We start from the raw sequence: 13,435 nt of genomic DNA, 5'->3' as shown, positions 1-13,435 counted from the left end.
TTGACACTCTTGACAATTTCCACATCTGTACCATTGACGTTGATTGGGACATGTCTTCTACCATACTTCCTGAAGTCAATAACTAGCTCCTCCATTACCATCTCCTTCATCTTGCTAATATAAATAAACTTAAACTAAAGAATTCCTTGTTCTTCCTTCATAATTATGCTGAACTTCCCCTATTCATGAACATGGATTATGTATTTCTGTTACGCTACCCATACCCACCTCTCTTTTTCAACTAAAACTTGAGATCAGATTTTGATCACATCAACTAACATTAATCCTGAATGGCAGTTAATCAGAAATAATAGAACATCAGTGGTTGCTGGAAGCTTGTAGCATGCACTCAGTATGCCATTCATGAAAGCAAGCAAATATAATATTTGAGAATCGCCAGTATCAAAATTGATGGGACAATCGAACCAAAACATTTACACCATGGTAAAACTGAGATTTGAGAAGTGCGGTGTTGTCACATGGATTTTAAGGTCATTTTCATATCCATAGTCAATTTGTCCATCCTGCTCGATTACACAATTAGGCGCTCACAGCCTTCCATAAATTTATATTGCCAAATTCATTTGTTGTGATGCAAGCAAGATTTTCCTCGTAAACTACCTCATTGTAATTGTGCATAAAACAATAAACTAGTTTGACTCGAGTACTCATTCCAATTTCCCAATCCAGCAAAACCTCAGGCCACTAACCCCAGTAATTAAAAAACATTAACTACCACCAAAGACTGCACATAACCTTCTCCACCTATTGCATTCCAATGGTCACAGGCATTCCACGGTAAAACGAAAAGGATGTTCCATGATTTTCACTCAGTGATGAAAATATGATACATTTCCAAGTCTCCTTGGGCTTTGTCGATAAAAAAGTCAAAAAACTAGTGTTAAAGAAGCTTTAAGAAGTTCCTGCAGTACATGGTACATTTGTAAATGGAAGATGTCACAGCCAGAGGAAAGAAATTGAATGGGCTGGGAGCAGATATAGTCCCAATCAAGCTGGTGGATCATCCTCAATGCTGGCGAGCTTGCATTCATCCAGCCAAGTAGAAAATGTTGATTTATGCCTTGCAAATGCTAAAAAAAAAAATTAAAAAAAATAAAAAAAAGCTTTGGGGAATCACAGTGACTCTTCAAAAGAACATTACCCCCTCAGAGCACGGATATTTATGTAGCTGGTCAAGTTACCTTTCTGATTAGCCAATGCTGATAAGCCATTGACTTTGCCAATGGTAAGAGAATTAACTTGAAGACAAAGCTTGTTAGACTACTTTGTTAGAGACTATATTACCCAATATCTGCGCAACAGGAATCTTATTTTTTCCATTGAGCAGCTCATGACTAAATATTTATCAGATCTTGTTACCTTAAGGAATGGATTGGTTAACTACCTGAAGTTTCAACTGGATCTAAACTCAATTCAAGGGCTAGTCTTGCCATTAATTGTAAAAGCTTAGGGTTGTACTCCAGTCATTGCGATGCAAAGGATAATATTCATTTAGTGCTTATAACTATTTTTATACCCATGATATTTTGATGGATAAACATATCATACAACTTACCAGCCCCCTCACATCTCCTTGAATTTCCACATTGTCAATCATTTCCAGACCCATATTTATGTAATACCTGCATAATTTTAAAACAATTCAAAGCACCAGCCTTTCATTAGGATGCTACAAGAGGGTGCCCAGTTATGTATGCTCCTGATCTCTGCAGCTGTAAAGTGAGAGAAGGGTTTCGGCCTGAAAAGTTGGTTGCATATTTCCTTCGCTCCGTAGATGCTGCTGCACCCGCTGAGTTTCTCCAGCATTTTTGTGCACCAAGTGATATCGTTGAATGTGCACAACATTCACAGAACTTTGCCTACCCTAGAATTGCAGCTGCACCTCAACTAAGAAGTTTGAGGAATTAGAGGGAATTCTAATTATTTGTGCTCATCCATAATATATCAAATGAAGCATCACAAAACTGTCACTCGGCATTAGAATTAAAAGCTAGGGCCATAAGTTGCCCTACCTTATTATCGCATCCATTTCAACATTAATGGTCCTCTAACATTTCAATTGAATGCAATTGGATAACTTTGAAAGTGGTCGTCTTTACTTATTTTTCTTAAATTTCATGCATTTACCTACTCAATTGATTCTTCGTTGTAGGCACTTGTAACTGCATGTCCTCTGCACAAAATTCCCATCATTTAATTGGTAACAGGCATGAGACAGGGAAAAACTGAAAAAAAGAGGAAGAGAGATGGGGGTCCAGTGGGGGGGAGGGGGGTGGTCCTGGTAGGATTCCAAGGGTACAATGCAGATTTTTTTTTTGATAATTATACCTTGAAATAACACAATTTTCTTGCCCGCTTACCCTTAATTTCTCGCAGGGTTTTCCCCACTCACACGGAACCCCACACTGCTCACTCACAGGGAACCGTCCCCCTTACATTTGCACACTCACATGGGCCCCATTACTGCTCACACTCACAGGAAATCCCCCACCTTTGCTCACTCGCATGGAACCCCCTCACTGCTCACAGCCCCTTATATTCACTGCTCACTTCACATGGAACTCTCACCTCACTGCTCACACTCACAGGGACCCCCCCCCCCCCCCCTTACCTTGCTCACTCGCACTCACAGGGAGCCCCCCTCTTACCTTTGCTCACACACAGGGACCCCCTCACTGCTCACTCACAGGGAACCCCTCACCTCCCCCCCCGCTCACGAGGGTTCACACACACTCCCTCTACTTGCTTTAAAACCCCCAGCCTTTCTCATCCCTGTGCCCACTCTCTGCTGCCCAGCCCCGGCTCTGTGCTCCACCAGGCCTTGCATGTGTGTGCGTGTGCGTGTGCCTCTATCTCTCTCTCTCTCTCTCTCGTGCCTGGGCTGACCATGGCCTATTGCAAATTCATTCGGCTCTTGTGCTGGAATCAGAAATGGATTTTTATGGAGTGGGATGGTATTTATATTTAGTGCTCATTTAAAAAAACAAAAAAACAGCGCCATCCTGCTGAAGGAATGTCACGCCTGACTGACTTAATGACGATATTTAATGAACTAAACGAAAGGGCTGATGGTGTTAATACAATACATGCTGCATACATAAAACATCTGGATGAAATCTTAGAAAACTACCCAACACTTAGATGGTAAATGCAAGAACTTAGTGTTAATGAGACAGTGGTAGCTTGTAACATATTTGGTTACGGCTTAAGAGCCAATGGTAAAATGGCTATGCACCTATCTGGAAAGGAGAAAGAACTATACTGCAGTATAGTTCCAAGGGTTTATTGAAACAAATAGGAATAATCTGAAATGAGTAAAAGAAGTGCTGCCCCCCTCCATCGCCACCACCAGAAGGGCATGCTGGCCGAGATGGACGCGCTGCAGGGCCACAGTACGGAGCCGGTCCTAAAGCAGCTCCAGCATTGGGCAGCTCTGGGGGCGGGTGACCCCCAATCTGCACACTGGCAGTCAGTGGGGTTTAGTAAACGGGGGAAGCCAGAAGAACTGCCCCATGGTGTAATATGGGCATTGGACACTAAATGGCGCTTACTTTTCCAATCTCATTTTCTAATTAGTTTAATTAATTAATGTGCAACTTTTGGCACTAATGAGTTATGACGTTCTTCTCAATTATATTTCATCTAAATCTGTGCAAAATTTCATGTAGTTCCGAGACGTGGGTCACAAAAATGGATTTCTAGGCACATTTTTGATGCTTGGCCCACAGCCTAAGAATAATTAGCTTTGTAAAACAAACTATCATGCTGAATCATTACATATCACTGGTTATGACTTAACAGAACTATTCTGAGCACCTTACTTAATTACAAATACCCTCAGGAACGGCACGGGGAGATGTACCAGGAATTCGTCAAATACAAGAAATGAACTACTTCATTAATTTGCAAGCTTAGGGAAGCTGGAATTGTTCGCCACACAATAGTTTGCAAGTGGAGATTTAAACAAAGGTGCATAAAATCAAGGGGTTTGGTAGCATTGAAGCCACATTTATTCCTTTTGGCAAGTAGATTAATAACATGGGACAGATAAAAAGATAATTATCTAAAAGGAGAAAAATCAAGACAAAACAGAAATTTATCAAGTAGTTTAATTTTATCAGTTTATGAATATTTAACAGTGCAATATTAAGCATTTTCTATTATGCAAGACTGAAGCATTATTTCAGATTTAACTAAACAATTCCAAACATTACATATATTTTAATGGTTCTTCATATGCTCAAAGCCTGAAAGTACAAGAGTCAAAAATATTATAAGACAAATGTTGACTAGGCTATTTGGGTAAAACAGTCAGCATGCTCAATGTATTTTGGAGTTGAATGAATCAATGCTTGTTACTAAGGCTCAAACAAACAAATCTTTTTCTTGAGATGCAAGAATAAACTTCAAAATGAAAAGCCAAGAGCATCTCATTCCTTGAGCAGCATCAGCATGAGGTATTCTTTTCAGCAAAGACTGAAGAAAATAAACATTTATCTTGCGTGTTCAGTTAACAATGCCAGCAGAATTGACTGGAGTCTTAAAACCAAGATTTGGATTCAAAAATCACTTTACATAAACAAAAGAGTGAAAAACGCCTCTTTAAGCACTAATGTTCAGTGTTAGTTTCTTGTTAACTTTAAGTTCAGCTCTAATATGTTGTCATTTGACTAAGTAAATGTCAGAATGTTTTGCCTAAAGTTTACAGGTTATAGGACTCTACTGGCCAGCTATGATACACAAGATTAATAACGTTATAAAGATGAATACAGATCTACATATGGAGAGCACGAACAGATCATTGCCATTCCAAAGAACAAGTTTAACTGTACTACCTCATAACATTACACAAGGTATTGCAAATACAATAAAATATATTGATATCAATATGGTTGATCAGGAGTGCTAGAAGAGTGGAAAACACTCCTGACCCGCTGAGTTACTCTAGCTTTTTGTGTCTTTCTTCAGTGTAAACCAAAATCTGCAGTTCCTTCCTATACCAGAATGGATGCTGGATTGAATATTTATTTATTTATTACTTCCCCCCCCCCACCCCCCCCGAAATAAATTTAATCCATAAAATGTAACCATATCTGGCGAGACCAACTTCAGCCAGGGGAAGATACAACCTTCATATTACCAATTTATATGCTCTAAAAGGGGATCATTGAAACATATAAGATTATTAAGGGTTTGGACATGCTAGAGGCAGGAAACATGTTCCCAATGTTGGGGGAAGTCCAGAACCAGGGGCCAGTTTAAGATTAAGGGCTAAGCCGTTTAGAAAGTAGTTGAGGAAACACTTTTTCCACACAGAGTTGTGAGTCTGTGGAAATAGGGAGGTTTCACGGCAGTCGGATCACGACCCATGCCCCGTACTGTTGCTAGGCTACTCCAAATGGATTACACGGGATGAACTGCAGGTAGGCACTTACCATTGTTTCCAGCGTAGCGGGCCCGTTAAAATCCGCTGAAATTGTCAATTTTTGCGCTGTAAATAATTATGGAAATCGGGATAAGCGTGTGAGACATTTTGCATACTTCAGAATTCCAAAAGTGAGGAGAAATGACGGTAGATAAAAACGAGAGCTGAAGGGACAACAACAGCCAGAGTGTTTAGCGAACATTGGCCGTTTGCTCACTGCATTTCATCAACTAAGGCATTGTTTGTGTTTTTTCTTGATTACTTTGGCATCTATAAAGTTTCAGAAGTAATAAATCTGGCTGTAATTTTTTTTAAATCGCCCATGGTTCTCGTGGGTTTTTACATACAAAATGAAAACGCATCTAGAAAAAATTAGCCAGATTTATCACTTCTGAGAATTTTTAGATACCAACGGAATCAAGAAAAAACACAAATAATGCCTTACTTGATGAAATGCAGTGAGCAAACGCAATAATTCCCATATTTTCAATGTTTACCAAGCACTTTAGCTGCTGTAGTCCCTTCAGTTCTCGCTTCTCTATACCTTCATTTCGCTTCACGTTTGGAATTCTAAAGTTGGGTACATGTCTCTCACACTTACCCCGACTCCCACAATTCTTTTCTGCCCAAAAATTCAACATTTTGGCAGTTTTTAACAGGTAGGAAAGTACGCGTTTCTAGCATTAATAACATATACTGGAAGTGACGGATGTCTTCCAGTTGGATTTAGCGGCTCCGTGCGTCGAGCCCTATGACCTAGTGACCTTTCGTGCAACCCCCCTATTCTCTGCCTCAGAGAGCAGTGGAGGCTGGTTCTCTGGATGGTTTCAAGAGAGCCAGACAGAGCTCTTAAAGATAACATTATTAATCTTGGGTATCATAGCTGGCCAGTAGAGCCCTATAACCTGTAAAGGGATATGGGGAAAAGGCAGGAACAGGGTATTGATTGTGGATAATCAGCCATGATCACATTGAATGGCGGTGCTGCCTCGAGGGGCCGAATGGCCTACTCCTGCATCTACTGTCTATAAAACCAATCTAAACTAAAATTCACTAGCACATACTAGTGACACCATTATAACATTTTAACACCATCTGTGATTTTCTCATACTTCATTTAAATGCTACTCGGTTACTTAGAATTCTGCAAAGATTAATTCTTTTCACGAGATTAGGGGGCACAGAAGCACAGCTTTTGCCTCACAGCAACAGTCTTGGGTTAGATCCTAGCCTCGGATACAGTCTGTGTGGAGTTTGCACGTTCTTCCTGTGACCGCATGGGATTCCTCTGGGCGCTTCGGTTTCCTCCCACATTGAAAGAAAATTGGTGTCTGTAAATTGCCACTCATGTGTAGGAAGTGAATGAGAAAGTGGGATAGCATAGAACTAGTGTGAACTGGTGATCGGTTGGAGTGGACTCTGTGGGCTGATGGGGCTTGATGCCATGCCATATCTCTAAACTGACTAAACTATATGGGATGTGCAAGAAGGAACTGCTGATGATGTTTTAATCAAAGTTTTAAAGCCGAAGACGCAGGTTTAAACTTGATGGATTATGCGCATCACAGTTGGTAACCATAAACCAATATTCTGTGCAAACTGAGCTAAAGTCAGTGAACATCTTGATGATATACCAATATTCTTGATCAACACTGATCTATTTGCACACGCATCCAACGTAGAGGAAATGTATCTGAATTTTTGATATGGTTGAGAGATCAAGTTTGCCAAAGAGCACAGAAACTATTGTCTTTCAACTCAAGTTGGGGGCTGACAAAAAAAGTGCTGGCGTAAATCAGCTGCTCTGAAGACCAAGTTTCCAGTCAGAACCCATCTTCAGACTGATTGACATTAAAAGGTGAAGCATTATTTAATCTTTACAGATTAATTTAATTGTTTTAAACCATACAATTAAAAGTTATCATTTGGCACTGACAAATTCTATGTGGTGATATACTCAATATTAAATGAATAATTTACGGGCATGATCTTTATAAAGTTTTTATCCCTATTCTTCCTCTCCCATTAAAAAACTATACAGTAAAGCCACGGGTATCCTAATTAGCTATTGTTAAATATATAAAGTGACAGTTTGTGATTGTTATTTGGTTAAAAGCAGCAAATGATTTGCATACTGGTCATCTGAACAGTTTTGAATAAATAGGAACGATAAAGTTGCTGGAATCAGAAAACCAACAATTAAACACAGTATAGCATGAATATAGCCAGGTGTTCAAAATAGAATCACCACAGCTTTCAATTATTTAAGCATACACAATTCTCTATATCTTGCTTATATCTTAAAAAAAAAATTTAGGCAAGAAATCTGTGCCCATCTGCTACCATTATCTTAGAAAAGATCTCGGACCGAATTTGCAGCAAGAAAATGTTTCAATGCACTCAAATTTAACATCACCAAGAGGGGCTGTATAAACTAACTGCCAGCAAACATGATATATTAATATTTGCATGTTGATACGTGAAGTATTTTTAAACGTTACTAAATGTCTCCCACTGTCATTAGCAATTTGAACAGCAAATATAAAAAAGATTTGCTTGGTCAATTGCCATAAATTTAGAATTAATGTTCCCCGTTCCCTCCAAAAGCACCTAATCACAAGTCGGATATAAATCACTTCCGCAATGAGCGCGTCCATATTTTACAATGAACACATATTTTAAATATTTTTTAATTTGGATTGGAATAAGCATCGAGAAGCATATTTGCTTATTAAGAGAGAGTAATGTTACAGTTCGGCCCTGAACATTAATTATAAGGTCCAACAGTGACACCCACTTGGAAACTAAATTAAATCGCCTGAGGGCCATACTCAGCAACAAATTTATCGTATTCACGGCCAAAAATAATCGCACAAACGGCAACATCGGACCATAACCGATACCAGTTATTTCAAAATCAATTAGTTTCAAACCTATTGAATTTATAATTCCCCTTCCCTTGGCAATATTTATTTAGTGCCGTTTCAAAAATTAACAAATCTGCTCCATTCTGCTTTCAGACAATGCATTTGTAATAACTCAAGTCTTAGAAATGTATGAGTGTTTTGCTCACTCTCTTAAATCTTAAGTATTCATTTCAGTGGAAACCGCTTGCTATTATTTAAACCTCACAACAGATTTATGTGAAATCACCCCTCTATCTCCAATAATAAACAGCAAAATGACAACTTCAATTTGAAAGACCTCGTTGTTCATAGCCGGTTGACAACAGTACTGATCACTCCAACACGAACGTTTATAAACGCTTTGAATGCGATCATTACACACAAAAAAAGTATAATTGGAGGAGGCGTAGGTTGAGTGGTGCATGTCTATCAGTTACCGAAAGCTATCATTCTCTCGCCTCTAAACTGTCGCCAGATCCCCCTCACACGTTCAATTCAGAAGGGTTTTGGGGAGGAGGGAAGAAATGGACGCCTCTATAGCTGCTGCATTGCCACCGCATGATTACATCTGAACCGCTTCAGTACATTTCCACTGCAATTGCACAGGCTGACTAGTAGGAGGGTGCTGGCGAACCCCACATAGAGGAGACAGAGGCACTGCGCCATTTCTAGAACCTTCCACTGCAGACCAAGCCGCCGCCATTTTAATTAGAGAGAACCTCCCGAAATAAATGCATTATTTTAACTTTTCCCTCTCATTTCCCCACCCATCACGGAGAAAAATAAACCCAAGACGTTTAAGCAGTCAAACAAGTGTGGGGTGTCGACATGCCGTTGCTTTTTCAAATGCAACAACTCACTGTCCCGTTGCGGTTGCAGTTAAATTTTCGAAAATTTAAAAAATGCCCCCGGCCAAACTGCAACCCCAGATTTTTGTATCAATAATCGGCGGGCAGTTTTTGCATCTAGGGCGAACTGTTTCACGCATGAACGCCCCCGATTAAGAAAACCCGATGAAGACTATTTGGATAAAGAGATCCAACGAGTTCAGTTGAACGGAATTGAAACTTGGAGAAACCGTTTCGAAAGCGCTATGCAAAATCGTCCAAGCTCCGAATTCCAACTCGTTTTAAAAAACAGCAATACAAAAAATAAAATCCTCGCCCCCCCCCCCCCCCCCCCCCCCCCCCCCCCCCCCCCCCCCGGAAAGAAAGTTTTCAAAAAGACCACACCGAAAAAAAACAACTAGATTCCTGGCACATAATTGCTGTTATATTCCATCAAGGCATTGAATGGCTCGAATTTACAAAAAAAAAATCGATTACAAATAAAGCGAGATGTTGTATAAGAGAGAGGAGGAGAAGGAAAAAAAAACACAAAAACACAATCCCGAGGTGAATAGTTTGCTTAAAGATTCTGTGTCCAGGCGCCGAGTAATTTCGTGTTGTCCCTTTTCCGACATGTTTTGTTTGGCCACGAAGTCAGTCCCAGACCCGAGTCTCCTCAAAGGCAAAAAGCGGGACAGACAGCGCAGAGACTCGCATGTCTCTCTCCCGCCTTCAAACTCCCTTTAAATAAATTTTCTACGTCTCTCTCCTCACTCACTCACACACATACGCACACACCGACAAGTCTCGGTCGTGTTTTCTGTGACAAAGTCTAACCAGGATAACGTCATGTTGTTACACTGTAGCAGATCATGTTGTCGCAAGTGGACAAACGTCAGGAGCTTACATACAAAAAATGGGCGGCTAAAGTAAAAGGAGACACGGCAAGCACCTCTTCTGTCATCTTTACAAGGTTGGGAGGTGGGAGAAATACTCACAGATATTCACATAATAACCACTCTGACAACGGCACAAATCGGGGGGAGAGGCAAATTCAAACCGCGGGAGTAAAGAGCGATTCGCCATTATATGCAATTTAAGAGGCAAAACAGCCCCCTTCTTTCAATGTTAAGTGTATTTCTGGATTGCGGGTGATTAGGGCAGCGTGAAATTTGAACAAAAACAAAGCATATCGTGCTTTTTGGTCTTGCAAAAAAAAAAACACACGGGTTGGCCTTGCCTTCGATCCGGAGCTGTCGTTATCTCCGGCTATTTAAGGAATTTAAAAAACGCCAGAAAGCAACTTGCAATGTCTTGCTTGCAAATTGCGGTGTCGAGCAGAGAGAAGTCAGAGATTATAGCTGACAATCTTTATATATATATTTTAAAACATCGGAAACACGATTTCGCTCCCGCGATGGAGTCTTTGTTATTGATCTTCTGTAATAAGGCACTGGAGAGAACATATGTTTCTGACTATAAACACAAATCAAACAATTTTACGATTTAAAACAGCACTAACTTGGAGGGTGGGGGAAAGAGAGAGACTGACTCTCAAAACACTTAGTTAATCTCAGCCTGTCACTGTGATCCTCACCCACCCTGCTCTCTGCACCGCTTAAAAGATCCGAAACTGGTTTTATTCGTTTTAATTTCAGAGGGGGTGTGTTGAAGTACAGGTTCCCTCTGTCAGACTCTACAAACTCAAAGGCTGCAAACTCTGCTCCTGTCGCCAGCCGATGGACCCTCAACCCCCTCAAGTAAAGGAAGAGGGGGAAGCTAGGGTGCCGCAGCCACCTTCATGTCTTTCCCACTCTCTCTTGCACTGTTTCGCTCTCTATTCCCAGCTCGGGTCGGTTTCAATGCTTTGCATTAATGCAAAGTGCATGCAGTGCGTGTGCTGTTATTACCACCGACTCGCACTTGACTTCTCCCTCCGTCTCCTCTCTCTATTCCCAGCTGTAGTCGGTTCATCGTCTTTGCATTGATGCTAAGTGCATGCAGAGTGTGTGTGTGTGTGTGTCACCGTCTCCTCTCTCTCTCTCTGTGTTTCTCTCTCTATTCCCCAGCTCGGGTTTCTCCTCTTTGCATTAATGCTACGTGCATGCATGCAGTCACAGTGCGTGTGCTGTTATTGCCACCGACTCTCGATTGACTTCTCTTTCTTCCCTCCGTCTCTCCCTCTCTCTTTCACTCCACTTACCACTTACGTAGTTTTACTCGTCACTGCTTACGGTGCGCTAGGAGTGGATGGCCGTGCTGATACGTAGCCGCCACGTCAAAGATATGCACTGAGAGCGTCACCTCCAGTCCCCTCAAACCAGGCGAGGCCGCAGCACCCGGCGCGCAGGCACCCGCGATCCTTCCGCCGCCGCCGCCGACGCAACTCGACGCCCCATTGGACGCCGCCTCCTAACGGCCCGGCCTTTCGAACCGCTCCCTGCCCGCCATTGGTCCGCGCCGCCCACCCACCCCCCATCCGCGCTCTCGCTTCTACTCCGCCTCCGCCCCCTTCCCTTGCGCCCGTGCCCGGATCTCATTTCTTGCCGCCTTTGGTTTGGCACCGTTTTCACTGCAGGGGCAACAACAACGGCAGATGAAGGAGGGGGGGGGAAAAAAACGAGGCAAGGGTGTGGGGTGAAAATCGTGTGTGAACAACTCACTTTATTATAACGGCGAATCGAACGTATGTATAGCCCCCGAGAATCTCGGAAGAATTTTTTTTTTTTGCAAAGTTCCTGTATTGTACTTTTTTTTACTTGAATAAAGTTTATATTTTGATTATTAAAAAAGAGGATATGATGGGGGGGGGAAAGGGGGTGGTTGAGAATGAAGTGAGAGCGCAGAGAGAGGGGGGGGAAACGTTTTTGTGTTTTTTTTAATATATATATTTTTATATATATATATATATATATCAATTGCCTTTCAAAGTCCATTTATTCAATGTATAGGAAGGGACTGCAGATGCTGGTTTAAACCGAAGACAGGACACAAAAAGTTTCCCTCTCACCATAGTTGCAACAGGGGGCAACAATCGCAGCTCCTATCCTATTCAATGTCCGCCTGTGGTCAGTCAGTGGTGAGGTGTGAGCTTGAAATATCTGGGAGTTTTTAAAAATTTGGTTGTTTGTAGCATTGGTGCAAACTTATCCCCCCCACACCCAGTGTAAGATGCTCAAGAAAGATGGGCGTTTGCAAAACCCTGGGGCAGATAATTGATGGCCCTTCATTCCACTGCATGAGGGGACACGCGTTAACTGGGTTAGATTGTGGTTAGGTATGTTAAAAAGTTCTGGTTAATCTGCAACTGAATTGAGAGGCTGGAGTTCCCCTTTGTTGGGACCTGGATTTTTCTTTATGTGACATTGAACATCGCACAACATTGGCACGCCGCGAAATGTGGACGCCTCCACGTGGTAAACTGGTGTTACTGAAGATCTTGCAATTGCTGAATTAAACCAGCATGATTGGGTTTTATCACAATTGCTGCTTCTCTGCTTTCGCCCCATGTTCTCTTGTTTTGCAAAAAATAAACTGATGTTTCTATATCTGTTTCTTCCTGCACTTCCATGTCCATTCAAACTGAGAGCGGCTACTCGCTTCACGTATTTGAAAGCAGATCAAAAACGTTCAGCAGGGTCAGCCATTAACCATGGGAAGAGAAGCACAGTGAACATATCATGCCAAAAGCCCTTTGTCAGAAGTTATTACAGATTTCTAACAAAGCAATCATTTAAGTTGTAATGATACTGACAACCCAGAGGCCATGCATTTGAACATTAGGCCTGCCATAAGCAGCAATAGAAGCACATCACTTCACAAGCCATCTCCCTGTCAACAATGTAACCGACTGTTGACAGACACAAAAGGTTGGAGTAATTCAGCGTCTCTGGAGAAAATGAATAGATGATGTTTTGGGTCGAGACCCTAAAGACTGTTCAAACCAACTGTTTGCCTCATCTATGAAACAGTCTGTCGTTCCTACATTGGTCTCATTAGCCATCTAACAACCCCAAAAACCAGAAGGATCTATGTCATCCTGGATCCCAAGATACTGCTCTGGGGGTCTGAGAGTGTAGATCATCTTAAGAACAAAACACTGCTGGAGCAACTCCATTAAGTAGCATCTGTGAAGGAAATGGAAGAACGGGGTTTCAGCTCTGAACCCTTCAGACTGATCAAGGGTCCTGATCTGAATTTGCCTCCGCAGATGCTGAATTCCTCCAGCAGTTTGCTTTTTGCTCATGATTCCTGCA

General features: G+C 41.6%; 1 protein-coding gene across 5 annotated transcripts in view; it reads right to left on the bottom strand.

Moving 5' to 3' along the window:
• LOC129715369 (cAMP-responsive element modulator-like) overlaps positions 1 to 11,538 on the bottom strand; it is a 61,957-nt gene extending 50,419 nt beyond the window's left edge. For 3 of the 5 annotated variants that reach the window (XM_055665249.1, XM_055665256.1, XM_055665288.1), the window contains exon 1: positions 11,383 to 11,536. The gene's annotated coding sequence lies outside the window, so the exon portion shown is untranslated. Of the gene's footprint in view, positions 1 to 5,456; positions 5,513 to 11,382 lie in introns of all 5 variants that reach the window. The other 2 variants (XM_055665271.1, XM_055665264.1) reach the window with 2 other exon arrangements.
• Positions 11,539 to 13,435: the final 1,897 nt, after the last annotated feature.

This window comes from Leucoraja erinacea, chromosome 2 (assembly GCF_028641065.1).
Source record: "Leucoraja erinacea ecotype New England chromosome 2, Leri_hhj_1, whole genome shotgun sequence".
Taxonomy (NCBI): Eukaryota; Metazoa; Chordata; class Chondrichthyes; order Rajiformes; family Rajidae; genus Leucoraja; species Leucoraja erinaceus.
Note: the sequence above shows the minus strand (reverse complement) of the source record. Positions and strands in the feature narration are given on the sequence as shown.